Raw genomic sequence first — 9,990 nt, forward strand, 5'->3', positions numbered from 1 at the left:
TCTCTTGCTACTGCTGCGCCTTTACAGGTTTGCCACGGCATTTTTCTCCAGTATCTGGCATGGTGTGAATGGGTGGGGGTGGGGGGGATCCCCACTGCCTTTAATGTAGTGTGATTATCTCATGGAAATACCCTGTTCCACTGGGCATTTTCCCCTGTGGATTATTATTAAGATGATTTCCTCTTAAGCTGTATTGTTTAATGGAAGTAATGATTTTATACAATAATAGTGTTAGTTTAAATAGAATTTTGATGATAAATGATTTTTAACAAATAGAGTAGGGGATTACAATAGAGGTTAGTTTAGGGGGAAAATTAACATAGGTAAAGGAAGGATATAGTATAGCCCCCATCCCTGATAAAAACAGAGGCTGCAGAGAATAGAAAATATGAACAAGGCAGTGAGTGTCACACAGTCAGGATTTAATGAGTGTCTCTTGAAGCCATATAGACTTTTGATTAATGATTAAGGAAAACAATTGAGTCCCAGGAGTTAGTTCAAGTTCTTTTTGATAATGGGAAATGTGTTGACAGGTTTCAGTGTGCATCACAGCTAAAACAAAGCTTTAAACAATTGGGTTCATGTAACTAGGAAACAAAGAATTAGACAGTTAGTTAAGATAATTAGACTGGCTTCTAAAATATAAAAAGTAAAACTAGTAACCTGTTTTTCTGGCAATTATAAAAACTATTGCCTATATAAACAGTTACAGCAGAAAGGTTCCTGATCTGTGAGAAGTCTAAAAGATAAATGTTTAATTGTATGTGGGTTCTTGGGGATAATTTTTTTTCTTGTAATACATAAAATGTTTAATCATGTAAAGGAAATGGGAAACATTTTTTTTTACTTGTGCATTGTAATCATTCACTTAAAAAATAGAATGTAACCACTTTGTAATCTTTATATTGCTTGAAAGATTTTGCTGGGGTATGTAAACTGTAAGGAAAAAAATTGAAAAAGGAAAAGGAAGTCATCAGGAAAGAGAAAGAAGGGAAACATCAGGGTAGAAGAACAGAACAGAAAAAGAACAGAGTAGAACAAGCAACAGAAAGAAGAATAAAGGAAAGAGAAGCTTTTATCTCTCAGAAAAGAAGGCTTTGTGTTTCCCTCGCCAACTCTACATCTCGTTCCAAGTCTCTCTGACCTCCAGAAGGCTGGAGCCTGTGCAGTCCACAGCCCTGTCCTCCAGCCATTCCAAAAATTCTGAATCCAGTATCCTACACATCACTTCCAGATGACCCTGTCCCTGTCTCCATGAATCTTGCTGGTGTCTAGCTGAGTGCTCTTAAGCTTGTATCTAATGGCCTCCTAGGATAAAGCCTTAGTAGTCCCGTGCACAGAACATGGCACATTTGAGATGCTGGCTGAGAGAGTCCTGCTACCAAGGTTGACCCTTGGCTAGCTCTGCCAGTGTGGATTTAGGAAGGTCCCCATAATTTCTGAATTGGTAAGATTTCTCAGTATGCTTAAACTGTGTAAATAGTGTAGTTTATGCTGAATGCCTTTTCTTCCTGGAGTCTAGGATTTGTACACTGTTAAGGAAAAGATGACTATGGAAAAATCCTTCTGTAAAAGCCTTCAGCATTGACTGTGCACTTCTAAGTGACATGTTACTGTGCTGTTATCATTCGCTTCAGGGGGAATTAAACACAACCTATAACTTCTAAGAAGCCCTAGAAGCTTGTCTTGTTTCTTATAGATCTCTCTCCCTGTATTTATCCCTTGCCTGATTTTCTCCTGCATCCTTTTGCTCATAGCCTGAGTTTTATGAGTCCATCCAGTAAATCATTCATTGATTCTAGAGTTGGTCTTGGGTGTCCTTGCTGTACCTTTCCATGTTTTCTTTATTCCTGTCCACGGACTCTAGTTATAATCCAGTTCACTCCAAACACTCCTTGGGCATGCCTGGTCCCATAGCCTTACTCAGCCTCCCCACCTGAACTACCTCCAGCTCTGCCAGGCTTAAAGGCTCCCTCCTTCAAGGGCTGTGCCAAGCCTGCCCTCCTCCACCAATTCCCAAAGGATAGGGTAGCCTTCGAGAATGCTTCTTTCTCTGAACATCATTTGGCATTTTGCACACAGTCTTGATCATTGTAAATTAAATGTTACATATTTCTGATCTGCCTTCTCAAGTCAGGTATTAAGTCCTCCAGGGAAGGAAATGTGTTTTGTCTAACTTTCCCAGGCCAAGTCTCCTATTCATTATAACTCTTTGGGGGATATTTAGAAGCCCTCAGATGCTGTCTGACCTGTTCTGGGTTCACTGATTTAAGTGTCTCACTCTTTTACATGCCAAGTGTTAGCTGGCAGGTCCTTCCTGCCCCTCCACCTTTCACAGTAGAGCCTCCAGTAAAGCAACCCTTCTACCATCTCCAGACCTTTGTCTTATCCTTTCTTCCTCCATTAATATTGAAATTTTCTGGGTTATTATTTCAATACTGATAATTTAGTCACGGACTTGACTCTTCATGGTGTATACAGTTAGCTGACTTCTAATTCATTCATTGTTTCCACGCAGGCATAACACAGTTGTGGGAGTCACAGCCTGAGGCTTGTTGATTTCACCATGGACTGTGGTCAGCAACCTCAGGGCTTGCCCCAGCCAGGGGCTATTGTGCCAGACCAAACAAAGTAGTCCAGTTCCTTGGTAGTTGTTGACAATTTTAAATGGCTAAGAGTCTCTACTCAAATGACAAAGACAGTTCCTGAGTTAGTCAGTTTATTACAACAGACACAAAAGCAGAATAAGCAAAATTAATAAAATATGTACTACATTAAATTTAACAACATATTAAAATACATACAAAAATAAGTAAAAGAATCTGGTGGTTTCATATCTGAAATCCTGGGAGGCTGACCCAAGAAAATCACAAGTTCAAGGCCAGCATGAACTGCATAGCAAGATCCTGTCTCGAAATGAAACAAAAAAAATCCACCTCCCCCACCATGTATAACGCAAGGTAGAGTTTAGGATACAGATCAGTGCTAGAACGTTTGCCAAGCTAACCATCTGCTAGGCCCTGGGTTCAACAACCAGGGCTGCAATAAGAAAGGCATCCAAGCGCTGAACACCCGCAATGAGCCAAACAATTTGTGACTCTGTGGAAGAAGTTGTCCAAATGTGAGATGTGTCTTAAATGGCAGTCTGAGGTTCCCTGGTATTCTGCTGTTAAGGAGGCGTATTATCTTAACTTCCAGATGTTGACCTTGGACAAAAAAGTCCAAGACACTGGCTCTCCTGTTTGTGCATCAGTTCATGTCTCTTGAGGTGACTCTTAGACCGCCCTTGGCTCTGTTACAGCGTGGGTTATATGGAAAAGCTTAAAATGGAATTAGTGCTATCACATCATAGTTACATTCATCATGATTAAAATGCCAATATACTTAGAGTCACAAAAGTCCTAACATAGCAAAACATACATCCCAAACAGGGCCCAACAGGAAGCAGATGAGTCACTTCAAAGGAGCTAAGGAGGGCTGATGAAGAGAAGACTTAGCAAGGTGTGGTCCTGGTTATGGAAATCCAACCAGAGTGCATCCCTTCACCCACAGGAACATCAGAGGCATGCCAGAACCCAGCCGTGGCTGGAGCTGCAGAATTCAGAAGGGTAGTGCCAGTCACAGCCTCTGGCTTACCAGATGAGGTGTAGCTGGAGGAGAAGGGACTCTGACTGAAAAAATCAGCTCTTGCAGCCAGACCTGGGTAGAGGAGAGTGGAGAGTGGTCTGGAGACCAGAGACTATCCAGGCCTGAGAGACAAACCAGATATACTGCTTTACTTATTTGCACTGCCATTTTAAGCTTCCTTCTAGCCACCAAACCCACGAGCTCAGTGAAATAAGTTTGTCTCTGAGGAATAATCATCCAAACAAGGGTATCTAAGACCCAATGGAGGTCTATTGGCCTTTTGTGTAGAAGTTGGCAATCGTGGGTAGTGAGGTGGCTCTGCTCCACCAAACCCAGCTTCCTTCTGTGCCTTGGCTCATGGGATGCGGTCACTTTATTTCTCAAAGGGTTTCAGTCCTGGCCATTACATCTGTATAATAGCCAGAGGCAAAGAGGAAGAAATGAGAATGTGCCAAGAGGCAGAGAAATTGCCTTTGCAGGAGCCCCCAGATGCCAGTAGTACCTCCATTGGATTTTATTAGCAGAGTGCAGGCTCATGGCCCCTACCAATTAAACAGTGGCTGTAGTTCCTTCTGATTGGCTAGGTGACTACTTTAAAATCAATAGGCCCGAGTATTACAGAAATGAAGCAAATCGGATGGGGAAGTAGGTAGCTAACTTTCCTTGGCATACCCACCTGTACAGGTATGCACCCTACTATTTGCCTTGTTTGCTCTACCTTGCAGGGAAGGCATGAAGATGATCACATCAAGCTTTCAACACAAAAGAGGGACATTTAAGATCCAAACTTTAGGGGCTGGAGATGGCCCAGCAGTTAAGACCACTTGCTGCTCTTTGCAGAGGACCTGGGTTCAGTATTCAGCACCCAAACAGTGGCTCACAACTGTCTGTAACTCCAGTTCCACAATATCTAATGCCTTCTTTTGGCCTCTGCAGGCACTACACAGATGTGATGCACAGATATACATGCCAGCAAAACATCTGCAGACATAATTAAGTTAAATTAAAAACAGGATGCAAACTTGTTTTAGCAACTATGACCACAGAAGGCTTTTCTAGAACAATGATTTACCATAGTTGAGGATGAAGTCTAACAGGAGATAATATAGGTGATGGGAGACACAGCTTCCCATTCATTTAAGACTCAATTAAAAGGACAAAATCAGACTGTGAGGGAGGCGAAAGGGATTCTGGCAGGTCACTTAACCCAACACAGCAACGGCCATACAGCTCAGGGTAACTGGGGTCAGCTGATCCCAAAGCACCCATCCTGCCTGAAGTTGCTACTGTGTCTCTGGCTGACTGGCAGCAGTGGCCCTAGTACACAGTCCTGACAAAGCTTCTGACCTCTCTAAGGTGAATGTCACTTAGTAAATGTCACAGGAAGCAGTGACAAGAGAAAGAGCCCCTCTGCCTTATTCATAAACAAGTGAACTTGTAAATACATCTGTGCCTCCCCAAGAGCTGTGAGCTTGCTAGTCACACACTCTGCAAGAAACATGAACTTTGGTGGGGTTCTGGGTCAGATCCACCAAGGGACACTGCCTGGCGAGTTCACACATTTTCCTAGGTTTTCCCACAGATCCCTGGTAAGCTGCTCCGTAAGCCCCAGAACCATCAGCACAATGCTGTTTAAAAGGAAAGTCTTGAGAACATGATACCTAGGCCTGGTTACTAAATCTTTGTGAGAAATGGGCTGGGAAAGACCCACAGAATAGTTTTGGTGAGAAGGATCAGGCGTATTGATTCTGCAAGCGAAAGAGTTCTCTTTTAAGAAAAACAAAATCGAGTAGGTGTTGAGTGGCCCTCCGATCCCCAGGCTTTCCAAATGCGGGTGAAATTCAGCCGTGCTGCACTGGATCACTTCACTGCAATCCCTCTGTCCACACCCGGCCTGCTTTTGCTCTTTCTTTCTTTTTTCCCTTTAGAATTCATTCAGTGTCTGTACACAGACCCGCCAAGCCACATTCAGGACAGCTGGTTAACTGATATACTTTGAGGTTTCTGAAAACAGAATAGTGGAACGGCTTGTTTGAGCCAAAGGAGAGGAAGTGGAGGTTGGCCAGTACTCTGTGCCTCATTCAGAAACGTACTTAGTCAGAATGATTTCCTGACTGGGAAGGTCAGTTTTCTATTCGGTCTTTGCCCTATTGATCTGCCCAAAGACCATTCAAATAGAGATTCAATCCAAAAATGGATGCAGAGATAGACATTTATTAAACTAATGTTCAATTAATAATGCAGTGGCAACTTCTACAAACGGCTTCTTCTAGGAGGTCATCTACATCTCTGCTCCCTTCGTGCAAAGATGATACAAATCACAACTCTGTTTAGGTTTGGATGAAGTTCTATTCTAGAGGCTCTTGGCATCATTCAAGATTAGTCCTTGAACTCTGTGATTCTGTTTGACTGGAAGGAAAGGGTCAAAATGTCTTCTTCCGCAGGCTATCTTTGGCGCCTGATTTATTTAAGATTCTTTTAGCAAAAGGGCATTGAACACGACGATTAATCAATATGTAAGTATATTGACTCATGAACCCGAGGAGAGTCCAGAGACGAGCTGGAAAGTTCTTCTGGAGAGTGGCTCAATGCAGCGCTCAAAGCTCTAGCCCCTTGCATCCTCCTGGCCCATTTTCAGGCTGTCTGCCTCCATTCCAGGCCTTAGTCACCATCACTGTCCAAAGGAGGAAGGGAGTTACTTCCAAATGTGCTCTCGAAAGAGTACAGAGGAGGAGAAATGCCCTCTCATACAACAAACACCATCGTTCTTCCTGAGTCTTGGACTCTTTATTTTTCAGAGCTTCCCACATCATGTAAAACTTTGTTAAATAAATTTGCCAAATGTTCCATTTTTTTAAGGAAAGGGTTTATTGTATATTTTAATTATGTACGTACACACACACACACACACACACACACAGAGGTCTGCACCTGAGTGTAGGTCTCTGAGGAGATCAGAAGAGGGCATCAGATCCCCCGGACCTAGAGTAACAGGCGGTAGAGGCCCACCCAGCATGGGCCTCTGACGCTTAGTGCAAGCTGTTGATCACACAGCTCTCTCCAGCCCCTGTAAAAAGTTGCTTTTATTCATCTGTCATTTGGGGTGAGGATGCAGCCATGACTCTTGCAAAGGGTAAGAAAATGGTATTACTTTTTCTCCTCTACATCCTTTTGATACCACTTTTGGAATTGACCCCCTAACTTTTTCTGAATAAACCCTGTATATATGACACTAACTGAAAGAATCCAGATTGAAAATAAAATCTGTATTTTATGATTCCATGTGCATGAACTCTCAGAACAGGCAAATTCACAAAAGGACAAAGAGGAGGAGGAAAGAAGAAGGAGGGGAGGAGGTGGAGGAGGAGGAGGAGGAGGAGGGGAGGAGGAGGGGAGGAGGAGGATGTGGTGGTGATGATGATGGTGAATAATGGTTTCCTGGGGCGGGGGTAGAGGAAGCAGGGTTATCTAGGGAAGCTTCCTTTAAGAATGGTGAGAGTGTACTGGAATTTAACAGGGGTGATGGTCACACTTGGTGAATATGCTAAAATTACTAGAATGCTGTCATGGTTTGCCTTCTGGGACCATGATAGGAACCATGGCCTAAAGCAACTTGGGGAGAGATTTCATCTTACACCTCCAAGTCATACTGCATCACTGAGGGAAGTCAGGGAAGGAACTCAGGCAAGAACCATGAAGAAATGCTGCTTACTTTTTTGCTCCCTGGCTTGTCCCACGACTCATGTGCAGCTAGCTTTGTTATACAGTCCAGACCTTCCTGCCTAGGGATGGTATCACCCACAGTGGACTGTGCCCTTGGACAGCAACTAGAAATCAAGACAATGACCCACAGACATGCCCATAGGCCAATATGATCTGGGCAATTCCTCAACTGAGGGTCCCTCTTCACTCTGGTTCATGTCAGGTTGATTTAAAAATCAACCACTGAAGATGTATGCTGTGGATATAGCTCTGTATAAATAAAATGCTGATTGGCCAGTAGCCAGGCAGGAAGTATAGGTAGGACAAGCAGAGAAGAGAATTCTGGGAACAGGAAGGCTGAGTCAGGAGACGATGCCAGCTGCCGTCATGAGTACCAACATGTAAGATACTGGTAAGCCATGAGCCATGTGGCAAGGTATAGATTTATAGAAAATGGGTTAATTTAAGATAGAAGAACTAGATAATAAGAAGCCTGCTACGGCCATATAGTTTGTAAGCAATATAAGTCTCTGTGTGTTTACTTGGGTCTGAGCGAGCTGCGGGACTGGCAGGAGAGAGAGATTTGTGTTGACCATGGGCCAGGAAAACTCTAGCTACAGATGTATACTTTGAAAGGCTAAATATTATGGTGTGTGAAGTGTGTGTGTGTGTGTGTGTGTGTGTGTGTGTGTGTGTGTATGTGACTTTTTCTTTGGGGGGCAAACATTTCACCATGGAACTGCTTCCTCAGCCCTGAATTATGTTTGAGTTTCTAAGAACTGAGAACATGAGTACTGGGGATTCTCAAAAGAACTGAAAATGGGAACAGGCGAGATGGCTTAGTGTTAAGGGCACTGATGTCAAGCCTGATGATCTGAGTTGGATTCCCCAGAACCCACATACTGGAAAGAGAACAAACTGCCACAAAGAGGTCCTCTGATCTCTATACACCCACACAATAACTAGGTAAATCAAAACCAAACAAAACAACAGCAACAAAACCTTGAATATAGGGCTACCCTAAGACCCATCTGTGCCACTCTTGGATCTATACATGAAGAAATCCCAAGCCAGCACAGCACAGAGACATTTGCATTGTTTGTAATGGCCAAGGAATATAAGCAGCCTAGATGTCCACTCACAGATGACAGATAAAGAAAATGTAATACAGAGCGGGATTTTCAGTATCCACAAAGAAACCTGAAATCCTACATTTGTAATTGGAAATCATTACATTAGGCAAAATAAGCCAGACGCAGGAAGACAAATACTGCATGTTGTCTTTCCAATGCTAGATTTTATGTGTTTGCGTCTCTATGTGTACTTGTAGGTTCTGCAACTAGAAAGGAGATCACAGAAATGGAGGAAAGAGGTCTTACGGGAGGTGGGAAATGAAGACGTTAATTGAATACAAGCAATGGGAAGGCAGAAGTGGGACTGAGGGAAGAGAAGGAACCAGCTGGAGGAAAGGGCTTGACAAAGTATGGGGGAATGATGAAGAACAGTATAATGACACATATATGTGGAGATGCTCTAATGAAACCCATTACTTTGTATATTAACCTAAGATAAATAATAAAATAATAAAAAAAAAAATAGCATGGACAGAAGTCCTCAGAACACCTCTGTTCACCTGACCATGGCCTGAACTGAGACACGGGGAGCAAGAGTCAGCAGCCAGAGGGAGACGCAGTGCCTGTCTCTAGACATGAGATTAACCCTACCACCTTAGGATTGCTTCCCAGAAAAGGGAAGACAAAGAATCCTAATTTCCTGACTCACATTCTTTTTCCAATGTTGTGGGATGTTTTGTATGCTGTGAATATGTGATTGGTTGATAAATAAAACGCTGATTGGCCAGTGGCCAGGTAGGAAGTACAGGTGGGACAAGGAGATGAGGAGAAATCTGGGAGAGGAAGGCTGAGTCAGAGAGATGCCAGCCCACTGACCAGGGAGCAACATGTGATGGCACACAGGAAAAGCCATGGAACATGTGGTGACATATAGATTAACAGAAATGGGTTGAGTTTAAGTGTAAGAGCTAGTCAGTAGTTAGCTTGACCCATGGCCATGCAGTTATAATTAATATAAGCCTCTGTGTGTTCATTTGGGTCTGAGCAGCTGTGGGACTGCAGGACTGCGGGAACCGGGTGAGATCAGGAAAACTTCAGCTACATTCCAACACCTGTATCACAAGCATATGGTCATTCCCACTCTCACTCTATCAGAATGTACTACAGTTACTTATCTTTTTGCTATTAAATCACAGTTTCCTTGCTAATGGCCAGTATAATGTCTTACCATATAGGGTCATCAATAAATGCTTGTGAAATAGATGACTAAGATGAAATTCATACAAAGCCCATTCTGGTGGATAGTCAACATTCCTGCTATCAGCAACTTATTGTTTGTATGAAGTCATGCCTTCTGCTACAACCTCCCCAACAGAGATACTGGGTTACTCACAGCTTTATGTGAATTTGTTTGCTTAGCTCCTCCAGACCCAAGAATAAGAAGCATAAGAACTAGCCTGTGCTTCCCAGAGATAGAAATACCAAAGAGGAATTCCATCCTTTATTTTGGGGATGTTAACCAGACCCAAGTCCATTTGCTTATAGCTTAAAAACCAGTGCTTGGGGCATGAGACCTGATGGAAAGTAG

This window comes from Peromyscus californicus, unplaced genomic scaffold, assembly GCF_007827085.1.
Source record: "Peromyscus californicus insignis strain IS unplaced genomic scaffold, ASM782708v3 Scaffold_8__1_contigs__length_139910024, whole genome shotgun sequence".
Lineage (NCBI taxonomy): Eukaryota > Metazoa > Chordata > Mammalia > Rodentia > Cricetidae > Peromyscus > Peromyscus californicus.